This window comes from Ovis aries, chromosome 2, assembly GCF_016772045.2.
Source record: "Ovis aries strain OAR_USU_Benz2616 breed Rambouillet chromosome 2, ARS-UI_Ramb_v3.0, whole genome shotgun sequence".
NCBI classification, from domain to species: domain Eukaryota; kingdom Metazoa; phylum Chordata; class Mammalia; order Artiodactyla; family Bovidae; genus Ovis; species Ovis aries.
Genome location: NC_056055.1, coordinates 218758880 through 218785271, shown reverse-complemented (window position 1 = coordinate 218785271; position 26392 = coordinate 218758880). Strand labels below are relative to the sequence as shown.

Here is a 26392-nt window from a genome sequence, read left to right as displayed (position 1 = left end):
TCAAAAGAAAAAGAATTAAAGAGGAGATGATCTCATTTAGCTCTACCAAGAGTCCAAATAACTTGTCTATACACAGCACTCTAGGGGCTTCACCAGGGGCTCAGTGGTAAAGAATTCACCTGTGATGCAGAAAACACAGGAGACGCGGGTTTGATCCTTGGAATGGGAAGATCCCCTGAAGGAGGGCATAACAACCCACTCCTGTGTTCTTGCCTGGAGAATCCCATGGACAGAGGAGCCTGGCAGGCTACAGTCCATAGGATCATAAAGAGTCGGACATGACTGAAGTGACTGAGCACGCAGGAAGGCACATAAGCACTCTAATGTTAACAGAATGTATATTGATCTCATCCAACAGCCAGTTCAACACTGAATTAGGCATTATCATGCTGATGTCATGGAGGCTTCTCTGATGGCTTAGACAGGAAAGAATCTGCCTGCGGTGTGAGAGACGTGGATTCGATCCCTGGGTCAGTAAGATCCTCTGGAGAAGGAACTGGCAACCCACTGCTATATTCTTGCCTGGAGAATCCCACGGACAGAGGAGCCTGGCAGGCTACAGTCTATGAGGTCACAAAAGTGTCGGACACGACTTAGTGACTAAACAACAATGGATTGAGTTGTATCCCTACTCTGAAAAAAAACAAGTTTTGTCCTAAGCCCCAGTACTCAGAATGGGACCTTATTTGAAAATACGACCTTCACAGAGGTAATCAAGTCAAAACGAGGTCGTTAGGGTGGGCCCCGATCCAGAATGACTGGTGTTCTCTATCAGAAGGGGAAATCAGGACACAGAGACAGACATGTATGGAGGGAAGATGCTGTGAGGTCAAGGGAGAAGGCAGCCATGCTTTTGGAGTGAGTTATTCATTCCAATCCCAAAGAAAGGTAATACCAAAAAATGCTCAACCTACCATACAGTTGCACTCATCGCACATGCTAGTAAAGTCATGCTCAAAATTCTCCAAGCCAGGCTTCAGCAATACGGGAACCATGAACTTCCAGATGTTCAAGCTGGTTTTAGAAAAGGCAGAGGAACCAGAGATCAAATTGCCAACATCCTCTGGATCATGGAAAAAGCAAGAGAGTTCCAGAAAAACATCTATTTCTGCTTTATTGACTGTGCCAAAGCCTTTGACCGTGTGGATCACAATAAACTATAGAAAATTCTGAAAGAGATAGAATACCAGACCACCAGACCTGCCTCTTGAGAAACCTATACGCAAGTCAGGAAGCAACAGTTAGAACTGGATGTGGAACAAAGACTGGTTCCAAATAGGGAAAGGAGTACGTCAAGGCTGTATATTGTCACCCCGCTTATTTAACTTATATGCAGAATACATCATGAGAAATGCTGGGCTGGAAGAAGCACAAGCTGGAATCAAGATTGCCAGCAGAAATATCAGTAACCTCAGATATGCAGATGACACCACCCATACAGCAGAAAGCGAAGAGCTAAAGAGCCTCTTGATTAAAGTGAAAGAGGAGAGTGAAAAAGTTGGCTTAAAGATCAACATTCAGAACACTAAGCTCATGGCATCCGGTCCCATCACTTCATGGGAAATAGACGGGGAAACAGTGGAAATAGTGTCAGACTTTATTTTTCTGGGCTCCAAAATGTCTGAAGATGGTGATTGCAGCCATGAAATTAAAAGACGCTTGCTCCTTGGAAGGAAAGTTATGACCAACCTAGATAGCATATTCAAAAGCAGAGACACTACATTGTCAACAAAGGTCCATCTAGTCAAAGCTATGGTTTTTCCAGTGGTCATGCATGGATGTGAGAGTTGGACTGTGAATAAAGCTGAGCACTGAAGAATTGATGCTTTTGAACTGTGGTGTTGGAGAAGACTCTTGAGAGTCCCTTGGACTGCAAGGAGAGCCAAGAAGTCCATCCTAAAGGAGATCAGTTTTAGGTGTTCATTGGAGGGCCTGATGTTGAAGCTGAAACTCGAATACTTTGGCCACCTGATGCAAAGAGCTGACTCATTTGAAAAGACCCTGATGCTGGGAAGGATTGAGGGCAGGAGGAGAAGGGGACAACAGAGGATGAGATGGTTGGATGGCATCACCGACTCGATGAACATGGGTTTGGGTGGACTCCAGGAGTTGGTGATGGACAGGGAGGCCTGGTGTGCTGCGGTTCATGGGGTCGCAAAGAGTTGGACATGACTGAGCGACTGAACTGAACTGAACTGAACTGATCCATCTGTAAGTCAAGGGACACCAAGATTGCTGGCAAACACCAAAATCTAGACGAGACAAGGACTGATTCTCTTCTAGAGCCATCAGAGAGGGCATGAGCCTGCCAGTACCTTGCTTTCAGACCTCTGGCCTCCAGGTGGTGAGACAATACTTCCCTATTGTTCCACCCAGTTTCTGGTTCTTGGCCCTAAGAAATAAATAGAGGCAACCTCTGTACCTCATGTGACACTCTCCCTGTGGTGCTGAACTTTCACTTACATGCATGTCTCCTCTTCGAGGTTGTTAGCTTATCTCTGAATCCCAGGTCTAGGCTTTGCTGGCTGATGATTGACAGTTGCTCCTTGAACTGAATTAAGGTTCTTATGTCCTGGATGCTGAGTCTGTGCCACGGTGACTATGTGTGTAACTGCCTTCTCCATCCAGTGATATTACATCAACAGGAGGCCACAGACGAGCCTTTTACATTTTTTTCTGGTTCTATATCTTGTGAATTAAAACCTCAAATGGGAAAGGCTCAGCGGTCAACTCATTGGGTCTAGCCCCTCCCGAGTCTATCTGCTCCCATCTCCTTGTCCTCTCAAACTGGGCTGGCTGCTCCCCAGCCACATGGAGCTTTCAACCTCCCCAACTGGTCTCACTGCCAGCAATTCCCTTTCCCCTTAGATCAGCCAAGGAAAAGTTAGAAAGGACAAAAGTAACTTTCACCAAGAGAGAAGGAAGTTAAAGGAAAAGAAAGTAACATACCAAAGCACAGACGCAGGCAGATCACATGGCCCAGAATTCTACCATCACATGACATAAGACAACACACAGAGCACTCAGCTCCTAGTTTCCAGGCTCACCTGTGACCCAGGGAAGACACTAAACCAAGTTGCTCATCCTTCTAGATCACGAGAAAGTCAAGCTCTCCACTGCCAAGCTTGGTGCGATTCTTGGACGCTTTCAGAACGAGCCATCCCCTCCGGCTTCACATCTCCTTGCAGAGCACTCTGCACTGCCTTGATGGCCTCTCGGAGCCTTGCCTGGTCTCTGCTTTGCTGAGCGTGAAGGGCACCCTTGCCTTAATCTGGCTGCAGATAGACCCTGCTTTTCATGGCTCAGTAATCCCAGCCTCCCTCCTCATCACCCTCCTGCCCTACCAGGTCTTCAACAGATGCTTGTCACATATCCACCAAGGAATGCCAGCATCAGTTCTACCTTCACATGGTCCATCTTCTTCCTAAATAAAAGAAGTGACCTCATTTAATTATTCAATAAATATTTATTATGGGTTGAATTGTAACACACACCCCCCCCAAAGATGTTAAAGTCCCAACTTCCAGTACCTATGAATGTGACCTTATTTGGAGAAGGGTCTTTGTTGATGACCAAGTTAAAATGAGGTCATTAAGATGGGCCCTAATCCTAACCCAGTATGACTGGTGTCCTTATAAAAAGGGGAAATTTGGACACAGACACATACAAAGAAAAGGCAATGTCAAAGCAGGAAGGATGCCATCTACAAGCCAAGCAACTCCTGAGGCTACCAGAAGCTAGGAGAGAGGCTTGAACAGATTCTCTGTCACAGCTCACAGAAGAAACCCAACCTGCAAATACCTTGATTTCAAAATTCTAGCCTCTAGTTCTGGGGGATAACACAGTTTTTCTGTGTAAGCCACCGAATTTGTGGTCTTTTTTTTGTTATACCAACTATAAGCCGCATGCCTTCATTCATGCCTTCATGGGGCTCACATTCTAGAAGAGAACAGACAATAAAGCAAATGAGCATTGTGTGTAAAATATTGAGTAATAATAAGTGTGATGGAGAAAAATAAAGCTGAGAAGGAACTTGGGGGTGGCAGGAAGGCCACTCCAAAGTGTTTTGAATAAAGAGGTGAAGGATGATGTGAAAGAGATGTCCACGAACAGTGTGTTCCAAGCTGAGGAAACAACGCATGTATTGTTCTTTGTATGCCACAGTGCCCAGCAGCGGGCCAGGCAGGATTAGGGGTAACTGGGGAAGCTATCGTGGCAAGAGGGTCATTTGGCCTTTGCCTCGCAGGCCTTTGCTTCACAGGATTCCCTGGTGGCTCAGAGGATAAAGCATCTGCCTACAATGCAGGAGACCCAGGTTCGATCCCTGGGTTGGGAAGATCCCCTGGAGAAGGAAACGGCAACCCACTCCAGTATTCTTGCCTGGAGAATCCCATGGATAGAGGAACCTGGCGGGCTACAGTCCACAGGGTCACAAAGAGTCGGACATGGCTGAGTGACTTCACTTTTCTTTCGCAGGCTTAAGAGCCTCAAATATAGATGTTGATCTCATCTCTCAATGAGACTATGCAAAGTCATGGAGACTGACTAAAAGAACTGAATGAAGATTATTCACTAAGAATAATTTTGTTTAATAAATCTGCAATTATCTTGTGAATATCATGAGTGAGTCTAAAACAAATAAGACACAACCCCTGGCCTGGAGAGATGGGTGCCAGTTAGAAGAGGGGAGTATGTAAACATTTGAGGTAAAACATTTCGAAATAGTATTGTAAATGCCATGATGAGAGTATAGGAGACATCTTTGGAGGGATTTTTAACATTAAATTTTTTTTAATTATTAGGGAAACTTAAGGCAAAACTTTATATGGATGAGAGGTTTCCAGCTATAATTTGACATTAGTTACTTGGCAGGAATGGATTTAAAACATTCATTCACCTGAAAATAATATAACATTGTAAATCAACTATACTTCAATAAAATTAAAAATAAAAAGGAAACACTGGGAGTGGACAGGAAGGAAGAGTTTGGAGTGGGTGGGTACAGTCCCTCTATTTATTCAGACCAGAGCAGAAAATAATAAGCTGAGATTCCATGGTCTTAAAAATAAAATAAAACACTAATTAATCTCTACTAGGTTTATGCCTCTCTAGCTGGCAAGGTCTTCTCTAACCATGACCCTGTGGGGCTGCCATCCTAAAATATAAGTAGAGAATCCTTAGACAAAGAGTGATAGCTAAAGTCCCAAAGGCATTGCCTTCCACCACATTCTAGCTCCTTCTCCAGCATTTTCCAGCTCCTTCCTCTTGTTCTCTCATGAAAGTAGGTCTCCTCAAACTTATCCAGCCTCCTTGACCTGACTGTCTGTGCTTTCTCCCCAAAGCGTGGTCCCTCCTTTTACTGACGAAGTTTTCAAGCCACTCCCATCATCTGCCTTCTGTTCCTCACCACCCTCTCTACTCTTACTCACCCTGCTACTTCCTTCTGTCTCCAGTCCCTGGGAAAACTCTACACCAAACCATTTAGCTTGGTACAAAAAGTGAAAGTGTTAGTCCTTTCGTCGTGTCTGACTCTTTTCAATCCCATGGACTGTGGACCACCAGGCTCCTCTGTCCATAGAATTCCCCAGGTAAGAATACTGGAGTGGGTATTCGCATTCCCTTCTCCTAGGGATCTTCCCAACCTAGGAATTGGGAAGCCCATAGGGCAGGAGGATTCTTTACCCTGTGGGCTTTTGTCCAGTGCTGGATCTTCTTGCTCTGGCTGCTGTATGTGGCATCACGGACCACCCCTTCCTCCTGAGATGTTTTTCCCTTTTGACTTTCCAGATGACTCCCTACCCCTGTTCTGTCTCAGACCATTCTCATTGTCTACTTCTTTGGCTTCCTTCCTCCTCTTTCTTTGAAAATTTAACCCATGCTTATGGTTTCATCTCTCAGTTTTTTATCAATAGCTTCAAAATCTATAGCTCCATTCCTTACCTGTTCAGACAAATCAACTACCTACCCATATCTCTGTTATTTCATATTACTACTGCCTCAGATTCAACACCTCTCAACCTGAATACAATTTCTTACCCTCTAAATTATTCCTCAGATATGCAGATGACACCATCCTTATGGCAGAAAATGAAGAGGAACTAAAAAAACCTCTTGATCAAAGTGAAAGAGAAGAGTGGAAAAGTTGGCTTAAAGCTCAACATCCAGAAAACGAAGATCATGGCATCTGGTCCCATCACTTCATGGGAAATAGATGGAGAAACAGTGGAAACAGTGTCAGACTTTATTTTGGGGGGCTCCAAAATCACTGCAGATGGTGATTGCAGCCATGAAATTAAAAGACGCTTACTCCTTGGAAGGAAAAGTTATGACCAACCTAGACAACATATTCAAAAGCAGAGACATTACTTTTCCAACTAAGGTCCATCTAGTCAAGGCTTTGGTTTTTCCAGTAGTCATGTATGGATGTGAGAGTTGGACTGTGAAGAAAGCTGAGCACCGAAGAACAGATGCTTTTGAACTGTGGTGTTGGAGAAGACTCTTGAGAGTCCCTTGGACTGCAAGGAGATCCAACCAGTCCATTCTAAAGGAGATCAGTCCTGAGTGTTCTTTGGAAGGACTGATGCTAAAGCTGAAACTCCAGTACTTTGGCCACCTTATGTGAAAGTTGACTCATTTGAAAAGACCCTGATGCTGGGAGGGATTGGGGACAGGAGGAGAAGGGGACAACAGAGGATCAGATAGCTGGATGGCATCACTGACTCAATGGACGTAAATCTGAGTGAACTCCGGGAGTTGGTGATGGACAGGGAGGCCTGGCGTGCTGTGATTCACGGGGTCGCAAAGAGTCGGACACGACTGAGTGACTGAACTGAACTGAACTGAACTGAAATTATTCCCTGTTCTGACTTCTTAATGCTCATTCGTGTTAGCATCATCCTTGCTCTCATCCTGACCTGAAACTATATAGAAACATTTGACCCTTCACTTCTCCTAAGTTCCCCATGTACAGCTGGCTGATTCTTTCTTTAAAAATTTCTCTCTTGGACTTCCCTGGTGGTCCAGTGGTTAAGAATCTGCCTGCCAATACAGGGGACGTGGGTTCCGTCCCTGCTCTGGGAAGATTCCACTTGCCATGGAACAACTCAATCCTTGCACCGCAACTTCTGACACCCGTACTCAAGAGCCACGCTCCACAACAAGAGAAGCCACTGAGAAGAGAGGCCCATGGGCCACAACTCAAGGGTAGTGCCCACTCACCGCAACTGGAGAAAGCCCGCCCACAGCCCCGAAGACCCAGGGCAACCAAAAATAAGAATAAAGAAACACATAAATAAATAAGATTTTAAAAAGTTAAATAAAACTTCTCTCTCAACAGAACAGACGGCTATTTATTCTCTTTGCCACTGTCCTCTCTCATCAGGGCTATACGAATAGTCATCACATACACCTTCTCCCATCTGTCATGGGACCTTCACACAGAGAACCCACTTCCTTACGACTCCGCTTGCTCTTCTTCTATAATCCTTCACTTGTGAGCCCTAACATCGCTTCCTTAAGGGAAAATTTCTTGCCCTCTCTGACTGTATAAAATCCACACTCTGCTATACGAGCTCATAACCCCCTGTTTCCCTCCAGGATTACATTGTCAAAATTTTAAATTTTTGGTATGATGGTTTGATTAATGTCTGTCTGCACCACAAGACTGTCAGTTCTAGGAGGTTGGAATGATGTCAATTTTTACTTGTCATTCTATCCCTAGTCTCTAGTATGATACCTAAGACATAACAGACACTCTACAAATATTTGTTCTGAATGAATGGCTTTTCCCATGTCACTCTTTAGAGCAGATTGTATTTTGCAAAAATGAGCCCAACATGAGTATATATTTGGTCCCATATACTGCTCCTCCATCAAGATATAGACCCTACTTTCCCTTCCCTAGTAATTTGTCAAGAGTTTGCCACTGTCTTGATGAACAGAATCTGTAGAGAGACCCTGCCTAACTTTTGAAGCTGCATTAGAAAAGGCATTACAGCTTTCTGCCTCTCTTGGGATGGTAATCCTTGGAACCCATGTTAAAAGAAAGCCCAGCCTCCAGGAGCAGCCATGAGTACATGTCCTGGCAGACAGACATCACCAGGGACACAGCCGACAGTCAGCATCAATTGCAGACATACTAGTAAACGAGCCATCAGATGATCCCAGCCCCAGTCATCAAGTCACCACCAATTTTCAGTCTAGTAAAGCCCCAGTCATTAGGAAGCAAAGACAGATGATTCCTGCTACGACCAGTCCAAATCTTTGACACATCTGACTCTGAGAACATAACAAATGGTTGTTTTATCCACTGTGTTTGGACATAATTAATTCTACTGTGATAGACAGCTAAACCACTCCCTTATCCCAATTGCAGTGCCTCCCATTGCCTCTAGGATACACTGTGAAACCCTAGGTTTGGCCTTCAAGACCCTCAACAAGCTGCTTCCAACCTCCTAGCCTCCATTTATTGCCCTCTGGAAGAAACCTCGGCTCCTAACAAATTGGTTTACTCACCACCTCACCAACATCCTCTGTTCTTTCTTTGGTCCCTTGGACCTCACTGTTGCCTGACTAGAATGGCCTCACCAAGCAGCCCAACAAAATTGTCTTCACCCCTCAAGGTTCAGCTGTTGACAATTCCTCCCCACAGCCTCTAGGAACATGCCAGGTAAACAAGGCACTTACTCCCTTATGAACTGAGAGTTTTCTTTATCCAGCTCCATCATTTTCTAAACAGAAAATCAAGATCCATGGTCTTAACGATTTTTTTAATGATCCGTGCATTTACTTACATGGAAAACTATATAAAGAATTTAAAACATAAATCCATTTATTCATGTATTTAACAAATATCCTTCCCTGAAAACTGTAAGATTGAAAACCTCATCTTTAGTCACTAAGTTGTGCCAGCTCTTTGTGACCCCATAAACTGCAGCATGCCAGGCTTCCCTGTCCTTTGCCATCTCCCAGAGTTTGCTCAAATTCATGTTCATTGAGTCGGTGATGCCATCCAACCATCTCATCCTCTGTCATCCCCTTCTCCTCCTGCCCTCAATCTTTTCCAGTATAAGGGTCTTTTCCAGTAAGTGGGCTCTTCACATCAGGTGGCTAAAGTATTGGAGCTTCATCTTCAGCATCAGTCCTTCCAGGGAATAGTTAGAGTTGATTCCCTTTAGGACTGACTGGTTTGATCTCCTAGCTGTCCAAGGGACTCTCAAGACTCTTCTCCAGCACCACAATTTGAAAGCATCAATTCCTTGGGTTCAGCCTTCTTTATTATCCCCATTTTATAGATGAGGGAATTGAGAATTGGAAAAGTTGAATAAATTACCTATAGTCATACACCTAATATTTGGTGTGACTGGGATTCAAACCTGGATCTTCTAAGCCAGATCTTAATCACTACTTCAGTTGGTAATAAAATATGTATTGTCTTACATTATGTTTTCGTATTTCATGTTTTCCTTTTATAAATCAATTCTTCATTGAAAAAGTAATACATGCAGTTGTTGTTTCAGTTCAGTTCACTTCAGTAGCTCAGTCGTGTCCGACTCTTTGTGATCCCATGAATCACAGCACGCCAGGCCTCCCTGTCCATCACCAACTCCCGGAATTCACTCAAACTCACATCCATCGAGTCGGTGAGGCCATCCAACCATCTCATCCTCTGTCGTCCCCTTCTCCTCCTGTCCCCAATCCCTCCCAGCATCAGGGTCTTTTCAAATGAGTCAACTCTTCGCATGAGGTGGCCAAAGTACTGGAGTTTCAGCTTTAGCATCAGTCCTTCCAAAGAACACTCAGGACTGATCTCCTTTAGAATGGACTGGTTGGATCTCCTTGCAGTCCAAGGGACTCTCAAGAGTCTTCTCCAACACCACAGTTCAAAAGCATCAGTTCTTCGGTGCTCAGCTTTCTTCACAGTCCAACTCTCACATCCATACATGACTACTGGAAAAACCATGGCCTTGACTAGACGGACCTTTGTTGGCAAAGTAATATCTCTGCTTTTGAATATGCTTTCTAGGTTGGTCATAACTTTCCTTCCAAGGAGTAAGCGTCTTTTAATTTCATGGCTGCAGTCACCATCTGCAGTGATTTTGGAGCCCACCCAAATAAAGTCTGACACTGATTCCACTGTTTCCCCATCTATTTCCCATGAAGTGATGGGACCAGATGCCATGATCTTCATTTTCTGAATGTTGAGCTTTAAGCCAACTTTTTCACTCTCCTCTTTCACTTTCATCAAGAGGCTTTTTAGTTCCTCTTCATTTTCTGCCATAAGGGTGGTGTCATCTGCATATCTGAGGTTATTGATATTTCCCCCTGCAACCTTGATTCCTTCCAGCTTGTGCTTCTTCCAGCCCAGTGTTTCTCATGATGTACTCTGCGTATAAGTTAAATAAACAGGGTGACAATATACAGCCTTGACGTACTCCTTTTCCTATTTGGAACCAGTCTGTTGTTCCATGTCCAGTTCTAACTGTTGCTTCCTGACCTGCATATAGGTTTCTCAAGAGGCAGGTCAGGTAGTCTGGTATTCCCATCTCTTTCAGAATTTTCCACAATTTATTGTGATCCACACATTCAAAGCCTTTGACTGTGTTGTTGTTTAGAACTAAATTGTGTCTGACTCTTTGCAACCCCATGGACTGCAGCTCATCAGGCTCCTTTGTCCATGGGATTTCTAAGGCAAGAAGACAGGAGTAAGTTGCCATTTCCTTCTCCAGGGGATCTTCCCAACTCAGGGATTGAACTCATGTCTCCTGCTTCGGCAGGTGGATTCTTTACCACTAAGATACCTGGGAAGCCCAATACATGCAGATGATAAAGAAAGTGAAAGCTGAAAGTGTTAGTCTCTCAGTCATGTCAGACTCTTTGCAACCCTGGACTGTAGCCCACCAGGCTCCTCTGTCCATGGAATTCTCCAGGCAAGAATACTGGAGTGGATTGCCATTCCCTTCTCCAGAAAATCTTCCCAACCAATGGTAGAACCTGGGTCTCTTGCATTGCAGGCAGATTCTTTACTGTCTGAGCCAGCAGGGAAGCAGATGATAAAAATATATATATATCAAATAGCTCAGAAAGATACGCAATATAAGAGTATATGTCTCTTCAAATTCAGGCTCTATCCCCTTTTCCTAAAAGCAACCCCTGCTGCCTGTTCTTTTGTATATTTCCAGAAATATATGTGTGCATACAAGCAGCCCTTTATTATACAAAGAGAGTTAAATATTTGCATTTTTTCTTTGCAATGTCTCTTGGCAAGTGTTCCAAGTCAACATATATAGAGTTCTTTATTTTCTTTTTCCTGGCTTCATAACATCCCATGGCAAGACCATATCGTGACTTATTCAACAAGTTCCCTATTAATGATTTCATAGTAGACAGAAGCTATTGAGAGAGGAAGAGAGAGAGAAAGAGAGTTTGGATGGAAAACTACAGTAAAATGAGAAGGGGCAGGGAAGAAAATCAGTACTAAAGGAGGAAATGCCTGATTCCCAGGTATATTGCAAAGAGAAAGAAAGCCTGGCTGGAGAATAGAAGTGAAAACAGAGGAGGTTCTGAATACATTGTGTGAAAGTGGGTTCAAGAAGAAGCAGAGGGGGAGTCACCCCTGCAGGCTTAATGGGATGAGAATTTGCCCTCTAACATCTTCTTTCCTGATGATTTCATCGCAGTTTCTTATGGTCTCCCATTTTCTGCCAACCCCATCATTAAAAAAAAAAAAAATACCCCACCCAAAAGAAAACAAACATGTTGCTATTTATTCATGCAGGAAGGCCCACTGGACACAATAGACAGCAGCACCAGCCCTAATTAAATGAAATGGGGCAGGTGTAATTCAAACCACCTCGGGGAAAGTATAATCTGCCACTAAAAAATATTCCCACCGTTCAGACCACAGGGAAATCAGACCAGCCTCCTGCCCAGGTTCCCAAGCAGAGAGGCTGGACTCAGGGCAGCAAGACAAGAGGAGGTCAATTTCTCGCCAGCAGTCTCCTCCCTCCCCTCCAAGCTCGGTGCACCCCTACCCCCACTCCTCAGAGCTTGTTAACTGACAGAGCAGAGCTGCTCCCTTTGTGGGCTGGATTGTTTAGCTAATTCATGCATGGAAAATGGTTTGGTTCAGATTCCAGGCTGAGGCAACAAGATACCCACTGTAAATGCAAGCTTGGGAATTGTATCTCTTTCGCAGCTTCCAGACATAAACTGCAACCCTCCTCCTCCCCAGGCAGCTTCCGTCTCAACCTGGAAGGGGCTTCAGAGAGTCTCCAAGTTGGACCCTCTAGTTAGAGCAGATCCAGACCTAAAAGATGGGGAGGGATGCTGAAGAAACTTTCAACTAGCCTCTTAATTTAAACATGGACCCTGAGAGTCAGAAGTGAGCTTGACCTAAGGATGCTCCCTGGGTACCAGTGAAGATCACGTTGCCAAATGGAAATCTGACTGCATTCTCCACATTCCCCTTACCAGCTGCAGATGGGCTCTAGAATTAGATCTGTCCTGATACAAACTCCAACTGTACAACATTGCAGGCAGATTCTTTACCATCTGAGCCACCAGGGAAGCCCAAGAATACTGGAGTGGATAGCTTATCCCTTCTCCAGCAAATCTTCCTGACCCAGGAATCGAACTTGGGTCTTCTGCTTTACAGGCAGATTCTTTACCAGCTGAGCTATCAGAGAAGCTCCATTAACTATGCAGGTTTGGATATATTGTTTGATCTCTTCCTGCCTTCATCTTCTAATCTATAAAATGGGAGAGTAATCCCTCCCCTCTCTTCCTCATACAATTACTGAAAAATTAAATGGGAAGCCCATTTCATAAAGTTCTTGGCAATAGTAGGGATTCCATAAGTGTGAATTTGTTCCCCTCCCCCAGAAGAAGAGTCCTTACCCACCCACTTTGGCCTCACTGCAGTTCGTCCTTCCAGGGTCCAGTGTAGAAGTGGGTGATCTCATGCAGAGTGTGACTGATGGGCACTAGACAAGGTCTCCACCTGTTCAAGACTCTCTCCACCACCCCCATGTCAGCTGTCTGAAACACACCACTCACGAGTCATTCTCAAAGGCCGGGAGGGCTTTAGGATCTGTTGGTTGCAATGGCTGAGAGTCTTGGCCACTGTCATTTACAGAAGGGAGTAATTGTGAAGATAACCTGAAAACGCATCTCTGCCTTGCCTCGGGGTTTCAAATGCACTTGGAACTCACGGTCCACCTCCAAGAGCAAAGTCACATCTGACTCTGATGCCATCCTGGACTGGCCAGAGCAGAGCCAAGACCTGACCCCTCGATGGCTAGAAATGGTTCTTTCTCCAGTCCTCACACTCACCCTGTCCCTGTCCAGTTGGAGCCAGTCCCATTCCCTTGACCTTGCCACTGAGCTCCAGTTTCCAGCCATTTCATCACCTCTGAACCGTCTCCAGGTTCCTCGTGTCCCTCTCAGGCTGCCCGTCAGTCAACACTCATTACTGAGCCCCAGCTCTGTTCAGATGACTGTACTCGGAACTGGACAAGGGGCGGGAGCCAGAGTCTGGCCAGGGTGGACAGAGTATCCTGGGGAGATGACCTCATGGGCCCTTCCTCCACCAAGTATTTTTAGACACCGCTTTCCTCCCTCTCCCACTCAGCTTCTCTGGCCTTCCAGAGCAACCCAGATCTCCCCCTACTTCTCCAGAGTGCTACACCTCTTCTCATCATTTTCAAAAGCTTATGGGGGATATTTACATTAAATATCCTTCCACAGACTCAACTCCTACTTTGCGGGGACTGACTCCTTTTCATTCCTATCCCAATTCTTTTCAAAAAATAAGGACTGACTCTTGTTCTCAAATTTCAAGGAACTCGGAGCATCTTTTCTCAAGGCAGGCGATCCCACCCACCTCCACAGCCTGGCCCCTCTTTATGCGGCTGTGTTGTGGTTTCCTTTATTGTTAACCTAGTTTCGAGTCACACAGCCTAAGATCCTGGGAGCCGCTTTCCTCTCTGGTGTATGGAGAGACCCAGATCTTTTCGGAAAATTCCATGCAAGCAGCATGAAGAAATCCCAGGCTCTGATTAGCAGCAGCACATATGGATGAGAACTTGAGTCTGGGACCCAGGGTGTCAGGGTCTCCGTCTAGTCCCACCTTCACATTGCCTGCCTTTTTGGAGAAATCAACGGCTCTGAACTGTCTGAAAATATTCTCTCTTCTTTGCTTTTTTTTTTTTAACCCCGAAAGGCAACCTGTGGTCAAAGAACTTGACCAGTAACTTACAAATGTTAAGGAGGAGACTGCATCTCAGGACCTTGCGATGGAGGCAATTCCGATGCTGATGGACTCAGCCACCCATCTTCTCCTTCCCTTCATGCTCTGTCTCATCAGCTGTGTTGTGTGATTAGGTCACTCAGTTGTGTCCATCTCTTTGTGATCCCATGGACTATAGCCTGCCAGGTTTCTCTGTCCATGGGGATTCTCCAAGCAAGAACACTGGAGTGGGTTGCCATGCCCTCCTCCAGGGGATCGTCTCAACCCAGGGATCTAACCCAGGTCTCCCGCATTGCAGGTGGGTTCTTTACCATCTGATCCACCAGGGAAGCCCATCTCATCAACTATAAGCACCTAATCTAAACTGAGCTCTAGGAAACCCAACTCCAGGCCATGCTCTGGTCATGGCTGCCAACCACTCAATGAGTGCCGAATCGTGAGAAAACCTTCACAATCTACCATGAGCAGAGGGGCAGAGGTGACGTAGGAGGAGAGGAGGGTCCTGTCTCACCCCACCCAACCCAACTCCAGTGAAGATATGCACCAAATGGAAGCAGTGCTGCTAGACAAACAGCTGGCTGTCAATAAATACGTGTCCATTTCTTCTGGGTAATAAATGCTGCTGAAGTCCAAGGTGGGCTGGAGTGGGAGAAGGCAGAACTTTACCCGGGCCTGTGTAGTCAAGTAAGATCTGAATCACTGGGAAACTAGGGACAGCTCCAGCTGAGTTCAGGGCTCAGCACAGAACACCGCTCACATCGTCCCAGATGACAGATTTGTGTGTCTCGTCTGTGATGTCCTCCTTGCCCAGAATAGCATCTGCCCGCATCCACTAACACGGTCTCCAGATCAAAGGCACCCCCTGGCGAGTACTCCCCAAGCCCTAGATCCAAAGGCTCTCCCCAACCTCGGGGCCTCCTCTCCAAGCACTTTGTTCAGAGCTCTTGGAGGGCACTTATCTCCTCTCACTGCAGGGCAGGCAGGCACCAGCGGGGCAGCCCCTTTGCCAGCCATCTGGGACATAACTGCCTCTTGCAGCCTTTGCACAATCAGAGGCACCCTGGCCGGGAGCCAGGACAGGCAGCTTCCAGGGGAGATGCTCAAGGGGACTGATTTGTGCAGCACTCATGAGACATTCTTTAGGTTTCCAAAACCTCTCTGGGAGAAATTAGAGGGAATGTTGCATAGATTTCCCAAAGACACGTCAACCAGAGCAGAGAAATAATCTTTGGGAACTTGCTATGGCCCAATTTTTCTCCAATCAGGTAATCCCTGATGCTGCTGCTGCTGCTGCCAAGTCGCTTCAGTCGTGTCCAACTCTGTGCGACCCCATAGATGCACCCCCTGGAAGGTGAGAATACATGTAAATGTTTGCGTTCCACGCAGGAGTGTGTATTGCTTCACAACTCCCAGTTTTATCATCCCAGATCCTGTTTGAATTTGATCACTCCTAGTAGGGATGAGGAGAAGGCAATGGCACCCCACTCCAGTGCCCTTGCCTGGAAAATCCCATGGGCAAAGGAGCCTGGTGGGCTGCAGTCCATGGTGTCGCTAAGAGTCGGACACGACTGAGAGACGTCACTTCCACTTTTCACTTTCATGCATAGGAGAAGGAAATGGCAACCCACTCCAGTGTTCCTGTCTGGAGAATCCCAGGGATGGGGGAGCCCGGTGGGCTGCCGTCTCTGGGGTCGCACAGAGTCGGACACGACTGAAGCGACTTAGCAGCAGCCGCAGCAGTAGGGATGAAAGGCAGTTCCCAGCCCAGAAGAAGGAGCCTCTCATCTGAGAATGTAGTAAATATTGAAATCAATAAAGCAAGAAAAGAAAAAATAAATAAAATATAAGGATTTAAATATAATGCTTTTTAAATGTTTTTTTTTAATTGAAGTATAGTTAATTACACTGTCATGTAGCTTCAGGCATACAGCAAAGTGATTCTCATATATATATATATATATATATTCTTTTCCAGATCCTTTTCCATTATATGTTATTACAAGACTTTGAATATAGTTCCTGTGCTATGCAATAGGTCCTTGTTGGTTATCTATTTTATGTACAGCAGTATATATCCATTAATCTCAACCTCCTAATTTATCCCTCCCCAATGAACACAAGGTTTTTTTGCAAGAAATATTTGTGGAAATATACCTTAAAAATTGGGAAGAGAAAGTAGGGAAATAGGACGAGCAGGAAAAGAGAGTTTGCTTGTCACTATCACTCTTTCTATAATATGCAAAAGTTTGCCAAGGTGTATAGGACATTTTTTATTTAAAATAAGTAGACAGGTAGATGGATGGGTGATAAACAAGGAACAACCTAAGGCAGTTGTTTAAACCCACCGTTGTGGTTAGGTTTGGTGTGCCAGCCATCATATCATGAGAGGCTGACTAAACCTCATTCTCAATGCCAGAAATAGTCAGGTATCCTTTACCTCTTAATGAATAAAAAGAATAGGAGAAATCAAAAGCTGATATTTGGATCTGTTAGAAATTATTTACTGGATCAGATCAACCCCCTCCTCACTCTCCCATGTCAGATCACTTACAAAGAGAAAGGACAGGGTCATCTGGTCATCTGCAGAGACACAAGAAGTCCCTCCTGGGGGTGTTACAGGGATAGAACACATCTGTGAGAACTCCCTCGGGGATGAACCTAGTTCATATCATCATTGCAACAGGTGCTGAAGGTATGAGAAGTGGCTCCATGAAGCATCTCACATGAGGATTTGGATACAAAGTCAGCATCTAAGGCAACGCTATCATGAGGTCAGCACAAGCTTTCAATTCTGTCCACTACAGAGACCGCATTAGCTCTCAGTAGGTCGAGCAAACTCCATTTTAATTCCAGGGTAGAAAGAGATCAGGGCTTCCCAGATGGCACTAGTGGTAAAGAACCCGCCTGCCCATGCAGAAGACATAGGAGACACAAGATCTGTCCTTGGGTCAGGAAGAGCCTCTGGAGGAGGGCAGGACCACCCAACTCCAGTATTCTTATCTGGAGAAATCCATGGACAGAGGAGCCTGGCAGGCTACAGTAAACGGGGTCACAAAGAGTCAGACATGAGTAAAGGGACTTAGCCCACACACGGAAAGAGATCCTGTGCAGCAAGTGAAGTCTCCAAGCAGTGTTTAGGGGCCGTGGTGTAGACCTAGAGCCACCCTTCACCTAGCGAGCCCCTCATGCTGGGTGATGCTAGGGGACCGAGGCTAAAAGGTAATGGCAGATCAACCCACCCATCTCAAGCTCACTTCACTACATGCAATCAGCCTACTCTTTCTTGCTTGCTGTCTTTCAGTTTCATACATTTGAACTCATATTATTTAATTCAATGACATTTCAATGGCTGCTCATTGCTCAGTGACCAACAGTGAAAATGAAGTCACTCAGTTTTGTTGGACTTTTTGCAATCTCATGGACTGTAGCCTGCCAGGCTCCTCTATCCATGGGATTTTCCAGACAAGGATACTGGAGTGGGTTGCCATCTCCTTCTCCAGAGGATCTTCCTGACCCAGGTATGAAACCCAGGTCTTCTGCATTGCATGCAGACTGTTTACCGTCTGAGCCACCAGGGGAACCCCGAGTGACCAAATAGGAACATCTAACAGATAAAGGGGTAGATGACCCAGAACCACCCCCACCTCTACTGTCGTAGAAAATGTAGTTACAGAAAAAAAGGAGGAGTTAGTATCTGTGATCCACCTGAGAGTCCACTGTTGGAGGTGAACTGAAATAAGATCATGATAACCAGGGCAGAAGACAGCTGGTGAGATATCATCTGCATGTCACAAACTAGGCGACATCAGATAAGTGGACACTGACCATGTGAGTTTTAAGAACTTTAGCATATTAGCCAGAGTCATCTCAAAGCCATGAATTCTCCTTCTGAAGTCCTCAAGGAGAATTGGAGGGGTCAGCATTGATTGAAAGGACAAATGAATCCTTTACTAAGGCACAAACCATGTGTCAGGACGGTTCCTGGGACGGGTCCTGCAGAACCACTGTGGAAGAAAACACAAGATCACCAGCTCCCAGGAGTCTACTGTCCAACACAAGCAGGGAGATGAGCAAGCACTAACACCCCACACATTTAAATGTGTAGTGTAACAAATATAAGTGCAGAGAAGAGGGAGCCACGCTGTCTCCTGAAAGAAGAGTCCAGGGAAGTAACATTTTTCAGCCCAGCTTGGCTCCTTCACAGCATCTGCTGCCAGGATACATCCACTGCAAAGCCATTTGTGGGCTGAGATAAGTATGCCTGATCCTGAACTTTCCCCACCAGTCTCTGCAGCCCTAGTCACAGGTTCCTCACGATGTCTCAAGCCCCGTGTTTGCCTTGTCCTCTGTCTTGGATGTAAGGCAAGGCTTTGGCTTCTCCAGACCACTGCTGAGCTGTCCATCTTGGCAGAACTGCTCAGAATACCATCTCTGATCCCCTGTAGAGCTCTCTGTGCTCTGGGGACCCTCCATCCTGACTCTCACCCCCTGCCAGAGGAACATGAGCCCATTCAAGCTGGCCAACTACAAGTTTACTAAGTGGAGAAGAGACATGGCTTTGCAGGTAGAGGAAGGTCTGCAAAGGGGAATCAAGGTGCAAAGCAGCATGAACATTAGGAACTGGAAGGCTCCGTGGTTGGCACATTCAGAGGATGGCAGTGGTAAAGAATCCACCTGCCAATGCAGGAGACGCAAGAGATGCAAGTTCGATCCCTGGATCAGGAAGATCCCCTGGAGAAGGAAATGGCAACCCACCCCAGTATTCTTGCCTGGGAAATCCCGTGGACAGAGGAACCTTGCAGTCCATGGGATTGCAAAGAGCTGGACATGACTTAGCAACTGAGCAGGAGCACTGACCTCTCCCTACTCTAACTCCATCTGTGCATCTCTGCCAAATGAAGTTTTTAAGTTCCCTAAAATACTGCTTTCACCAAATTACTCAAGGAACTTCAGTGTCTCCCTGCTTGTAGAGTTAAGTGCCCTACCTTGGATTTCTGGGACTTTAGGTTGGTCCTACAGTACCTGATCACTATTCTCCTATGGAAGTTCTTCAAGGCATGCTCTTCACTAGCCAGGTAAACCATCTCATCACCCCCTACACACGCCAAGGCGACCCCTGCCTCCAGGCCATTGCTGATTCTGTCCCTCCAAGTCTGGGAAGACCTCAAGCTGCTTCTCCACAGTCAATCCTACTTTTCTTCCTGACTCAGCTGGAATCCCACCTCCTCTGGGCAGCTATGCTTGATTGTTTCAATGCTCTTCCCTCACCAACACTGCAGAGAGTTTAGTACTTAACTCCTTTTTTTTTTTTAATTTAATTTACATACCACATGATCATTTATTTAACATGTGCAATTCAGGGACTTCCCTGGTGGTCCAGTGGTTAAGACTTTGCCTTCCAATGCAGAGGGTGAGAGTTCAATCCCTGGTCTGGGAGCTAAGATCCCACATCCTCTTAGCCAGAAAATCAAAACATGAAGTAAAGCAATATTGTAACAAATTCAACACAGACTTTAAAAAAAAAGGTCCATGTCTTTAAAAATAAAATAAAATAAAATGTGCAGTTCAGTGGTTTTTAGTATATTCAGAGTCACTCATTAGTCACAAAATGTAACCAACATCACATCGATTTTGAAACGTTTTCATCACCCCAAAAAGACACCCCAAACCCTTGAGCAATTACCTCCTCCTTCCCCATTCCTTCCCAACCCTCCAGCCCTAGGCAGCCACTAATTTACTTTTAAACTTCTTTCTGCCTCTAAAGTGCTGCCTATTCTGGACATTTCGTATAAATGGAATCCTACAGTACAGGGTCTTTTCTGTTTAACTGATTTAACTTCTCATGTCTTCAAGTTCAGCCATGCGGCAGTATGTATCAGTACTTCAGCCCTTTTTATTGCCAAATAATATTCCATGGCATGGACAGACCACATTTGATTTATCCATTCATAAAAGGATAGACATTTAAGTTGTCCTCACTTTTTAGCTATTATGAACAATGCTACTATGAATATCCATGTACAAGCCTTTGTGTGACATGTTTTCAGTTATCTTGAGTCTATACTAGGAGTGGAATTGCTGGGTCTTATGTTAACTCTATGCAGAAGGCAATGGCACCCCACTCCAGTACTCTTGCCTGGAGAATCCCAGGGACGAGGGAGCCTGGTGGGCTGCAGTCCATGGGATCGTTGAGTCGGACACGACTGAGCAACTTCACTTTCACTTTTCACCTTCATGCATTGGAGAAGGCAATGACACCCCACTCCAGTGTTCTTGCCTGGAGAATCCCAGGGATGAGGGAGCCTGGTGGGCTGCCGTCTATGGGGTCGCACAGAGTCGGACACGACTGAAGCGACGTAGCAGCAGCATGTTCACTCTGTGTTTAACTTTTTGAGGAACCCCCAGGCTATTCTGCATGGAGACTGTACTACTTCACACACCTGCCAGCAATGTATGCCGTGAGCTCAGTTGTGTTCCCCTGGCCTGTAGCCCACTAGGCTCCTCGGTCCATGGGATTTTCCAGGCAAGAATACTGGAGTGGGTTGCCATTTCCTCCTCCAAGGGATCTTCCCAACCCAGGGATCGAACCCACATCTCCAGTGTCTCCTGCACTGCAGGCGGATTCTTTACCCACTGAGCCACTGAGGAAACCAATGTATTATAGGTCTCATTTCCCACATCCACACTAACACTTGTTACTATTATTATCTGACATTTTAATTATAGTCATGAAGGTGGAGAGCTATTTAACTGTGGTTTTAATTTGCATTTCTCTGATGGCTAACAAGGTTGAAAATATTTTCAAATACATATGAGTATAAATATATATATATATACACACACATACATACCTATAGGGGCTTCCTAGGTGGTCCTAATGGTAAAGAAACTGCCTGCCAATGCAGGAAACGTAAGAGACACAGGTTTGATCCCTGGGTCAGGAAGATCCCTGGAGGAGGGCATGGCAACTCACTCCAAGCTATGGTTTTTCCAGTAGTCATGTATGGATGTGAGAGTTGGATCACAGAGAAGGCTGAGTGCCAAAGAATTGATGTTTTCAAATTCTGGAGTTGGAGAAGACTCTTGTGAGTCCCTTGGACTGCAAGGATATCAAACCAGTCAATCCTAAAGGAAGTCAATCATGCATATTCATTGGAAGGACTGATGCTGAAGCTGAAGCTCCAATACTTTGGCTACCTGATGCGAAGAGGTGACATTAGAAAAGACCCTGATGCTGGGAAAATTGAAGGCAAAAGGAGAAGGGGACGACAGAAGAAGAGATGGTTGGATGGCATCACTGACTTGATGGACATGAGTTTGAGCAAGCTCTGGGAGATGGTGAAGGACAGGGAAGCCTGGCGTGCTATGGTCCATGGGGTCGCAAAGAGTCGGACACGACTGAGCAACCAAACAACAACAGCTATATATATATATATATATATATACATATATATATATATATACACACATATGAGAATTGCGTATTCGTATCCTTTCCCAATTTTTAATTAGATTTTCTTTTTATTGTTAAGCTGTGATTTCTTTATACATTCTAAATATAAGTCCCTTTTCAGATATATAATTTGGGAAATATTTCCTGCAATTCTATAGGTTATCTCTTTACTTTCTTATTGATATCCTTTGAAGCACAAAAGTTTATAACTTTGATGAAGTCAATTTACCTGTTTTACTTAACTCTTTAATATTTAACTGTATTCTACTCCTGAAATCTTGTCTCCGTGTTTCAGGTTGATCTAGCAGTTCTGAAGGCAGGAGGAGAAGGGGACGACAGTGGATGAGATGGTTGGATGGCATCACTGACTCCATGGACATGAGTCTGAGCAAGCTCTGGGAGTTGGTGATGAACGGGGAAGCCAGGCTTGTTACCGTCCATGGGGTTGCAAAGAGTCGGACACTACCGAGCTACTGAACTGAACTGAAGTAGTTCCATCTAGACTTATGATGAGGGTTCACAGGCTGTGTTCTGGATGTTAAAAGGCAGAATAGAAACTAGTCCTGAAGGAAAGGAACAAGGGAAATGATATGATAGTAATATTCTGTGTTGGGGAAAGTGTGTGTGTGTGTGTGTGTGCGCACACGCGCGTGCCTGTTAATTGCTCAGTCATGTTCGACTCTTTGCAAGCTCATGGACTGCAGCCCACCAGGCTTCTCTGTCCATGGAATTCTCCAGGCAAGAATACTGGAGTGGGCAGCCACTCCTTCTCCCTGGGATCTTCCCTACACAGGGATCAAACCCATGCCTCTTGCATTGCAGGTGGATTCTCTACCATCTGAGTCACCAGGGAAGTCCACAAGAAAGTAGGGAGTATTAATGGTAGAGAAGAGTTAGAGTCTTAGATTAAAATAGATGTGGGTTCAAATCACAGCTACACCACGTTCTATCGGTTGTATGACTTTAGGCAAGTTACATAATTTCTCTAACCTTTCTTATAAAAGGGATAAATAATAAAGTGGGTATAACGGATGAAAAGGTTACATAATATCTGCCTAAAAGGGTTTTGATGAAGATAAAAGAGATCAAGCATATAGAGCTTAGTACGGACCCAGCACAACTATTTTGTTCTTGTTGTTCTTTGTTGTTTAGTCACTAAGTCATGTCCAACTCTTTGCAACCCCAAGGACTGTACCTGGCCAGGCTCCTCTGTCCATGGGATTCCCCATGCAAAAATACTGGAGCGGGTTGCCATTTCCTTCTCCAAGGGATCTTCCTGACCCAGGAATTGAATGCATATCTCCGGTACTGGCAGGCATATTCTTTACTACGGAGCTACCTGGGAAGCACAACAATACTTAGAATAACTGCAGGGTTGGGTTTTTTGTTGTTGTTGTTGTTGTTTTTCCTAAAACTAAGTGGACTCCATACGGTAAATATCAGTTATGCATTAATTAGCACTTAAGGTTTTGATTTTAAGTACTTGGAACATGGAACACTCACTTAAAGTTCCTAACCATGAATATTCCATAATGTGGAGCTCAGGTGACAATGAAGGAAATTATGGCATCCTCAGTGATTGAAAAAAGAAGAGAACTTCTCATTTAATCCAACCTCTTAATTTTTCAGTCCAGTCTCCAGAAGACTCTTAAGGCACAGACCCTACCCCCTCACCTGATTCCCTGCTAAGGTAGAAGCATTTGAGTAGGAATGAACTTTCCTGTATCTTCAGGATTTGAGAACATTCCCTTGGATGGATTAGGAATTTGGTCAAATGTAGAAATTCGGGGAGTTTTCTTTTCTTTTCTTTTCCTTCTTTTGTCTTTTGAATGTGATTCAATGTCAAGTGAAACAACCAGGTGAAATACTGCAGGTCTGCCCAAGACCCACCTCCTTCCCTTACTCACCATCATCAAAGTCAACAGGCATTTATTAATAAGCACGTATGCCTGACACCGCGCTGGGTTCTGTGCAGGGGCAATACAAGAGTCCCTGACCTGCGGGAGTGGACAAGCTCAGGCAAAGCCTTGCTGAGCTACTTCCAGGCAGCCCCAGGGAGGACTGGGGGATGGATGAAGAAGGGGAAACAAAGGAGGGGTCAGGAATCCCAACCAGAGTGGAGCCTGAGAATGTGGACAGTACCTGATAAGATCAACCTAGGCTGCAGTCTTGCAGGCTGTGTGGGGGTGGGGGTGAGTTAACAAATGCACGACCTAGCGTCCTATTCACACTTTTTTTTTCTCCACACTTTTCTTTTAACACTAATTATTTGTTGGACTCAGTACAACTTTGTGTTCCTCAGAATGTATTTCAAGCTGGAATTCAGGTTGAATCTGACTCCCCAGGGAGAAATTGATGAAATCCAAAAATACTTCATTTTTTCACCACATTAACAGTGCTCCAATTAGGCGGAACGTTCTGAAAGCAATCATCTTTCAAAATGGTTGCTTACAAACATTAAAAAAAAAAAAAACACCTCCCTAAATTTACAAACCATGCTTCTTCTCAGCTACAGACCCCATCACTCATCTCTGGGGTTATACTCCATATATTCATTGAGAGAAAGAGAGTTTGAGGAGACCAAATATAAATGAAAGTCCTTTTAAGGTGATGACCTGGAGGCCTTCCTGTAGGCAGTGTGCTTTGTTAGGAACGAACTAATTACAAGCCCCAGGCTCTACCCTGTTTGTGAATGTAATTATGGAACTAAGTACTCAGAAAGTGTAGGCCTTCTTCTGGGAAGAGAGAAGTGACTTTCTGGTGTCTTACAATAATTAAACTGGGGAGATTCTGAGAAGTCTGATTTCTTCACCCCTTGTCATTCTTTCCATCACAGGCTTTGAGATCAATTTTTAGAATCTCTAACATATGGCATTTATTTTCTCTTCTCATTCAGCGCAGGGTGTGTTCATAGCTCTTCCCCAAGCTTCTCGGCCCTGTTCCCCAGGCTCTGTATGGCCCAAAGTTCTCTTAGTTTTCCCTTTGACAAAAATGTTAACCCTGGAGCTCAGAAACCAGAAAGCAAGCAAAGGGAAACCCCTAACCTCGGCCCCTGGAGAAGAATAGGCTGCTGTGAGCCCAGAGGTTGCCTGCTTTGCCCCACCCCACCCCCACTCTCCCCCTCCCCCAAAGCCCAGGCTCCTTCCTCCCCATCGAAGGCCATGGGCCCCACCCCACCCCCCATCCCAGCCTTGCTCCTGTCACCCGCCTGGAGGAGTTAAAACAAACAGTCTTTTGGAAACTCAGTGAAAGAAAACGGCTGAGTCAGGCCTTCTGTTTAAATAGTCCCCACCTGTTCTCCCAGCCCTGGCCCCCCCCCCCCCCCCCCCCCCGACTCCCACCCTGGGCTCCCCCACTTCCCTTTCTCTTTTCTTTCTTTTCCCCTTTGTTGCTCATTTTCAAAAGGGCAGAGTTGACAGCTCTCGCCTTGAGCAAAGCCAACCCGGGGAGCCAGCCAGGAGCCGCCTGGTGCTGCTGACCCAGCGCTCTCCCCCGTGGCTCCCCCGCCACAGCCTGCACGTGGCTGGGCCCCCGGCAACCTGGGAGGGGAGAGAAAGGGAGGGGGGAGCCAAGGTCCCCAAGAAAGAGAGCCCCACCCCTCCGCTTACCCTTGTATCCCCAGGACCCAGCACCCAAGCACCAGGCCCAGCGGGATTCATGAAGCCTGTGGAAGGAGGGAATGAGAGGGAGGGTGTGAGAGAGAACAAAGGCAGACAGACAGACCTTCACCAAGGAACCAGACCTCCTGTCATCTGGAACCCTCCGTGGCCCCATACACTTGGTGCTGTGTGGAAAACTAGGGTCTTGGCATTGCAGGAAATGGTTTAGTTGCCCATATTCAAAATTGAGGAAATGTTTCTAAAGTGGCATAAATTGTGTTAGAGACAAGGCCTGAACCCACTTAAGTGCCCTCAGGGCACACATGCAGCCTTCTAGAACTCCCTTGTGCCTCCTTGGAAGACTGGCAACCTCTCCAAGCCCTGTTCCTGGCACTGGAAGTCAAAAGCCTTTTTGTTTTTTTAATTAAAGTTTGTGACAGCTTCATGTGAATCTACAGTTTTGAGAAAACTGGAGGCTCATCTGCAGTTGTAAGAAATAATACAGAGAGATTCCTTGTACCGTTTTACTCAAGTCCCCCAGGGTGACATCTTGTAGACCTGTAGTGCAATATCACAGCTAGCATGCTGCTGTTTATACAGACAAGATGCAAAAGGTTGCCATCACCTCAAGGGTCCCCTGTTGGCCTTCTAGAGCCACACCCCCTCTTCCCATTCTACCCTCTCCTCAACTGGTGGCAACCACCAATCTGCTCTCCATTTCTAAAATTCTATTATTTCAAGAATGTTATATACCTTTACATTGAAAAGAATAAAATACCTAGGAATAAACCTGCCTAAGCTTATTTAACTTATATGCAGAGTATATCATGAGAAACACTGGGCTGGAAGAAGCACACGCTGGAATCAAGACTGCCAGGAGAAATATCAATAACCTCAGATATGCAGATGACACCACCCTTATGGCAGAAAGGGAAGAAGAACTAAAAAGCCTCTTGATGAAAGTGAAAGAGGAGAGTGAAAAAGTTGGCTTAAAGCTCAACATTCAGAAAACGAAGATCATGGCATCTGGTCCCATCACTTCATGGGAAATAGATGGGAAACAGTGGAAACAGTGTCAGACTTTATTTTGAG

The 26392-nt window shown here is 45.4% G+C and overlaps 1 long non-coding RNA gene and 1 other non-coding gene across 2 annotated transcripts in view; one reads left to right on the top strand and one right to left on the bottom strand.

Moving 5' to 3' along the window:
• Positions 1–26392, bottom strand: part of LOC114113222 (uncharacterized) — a 96241-nt gene that overhangs the window by 39576 nt on the left and 30273 nt on the right. The gene's annotated exons all lie outside the window — the stretch shown is intronic.
• Positions 4265–4336, top strand: TRNAC-ACA (transfer RNA cysteine (anticodon ACA)). Its single transcript has one exon. It is a non-coding gene; the product is annotated as a tRNA-Cys (tRNA).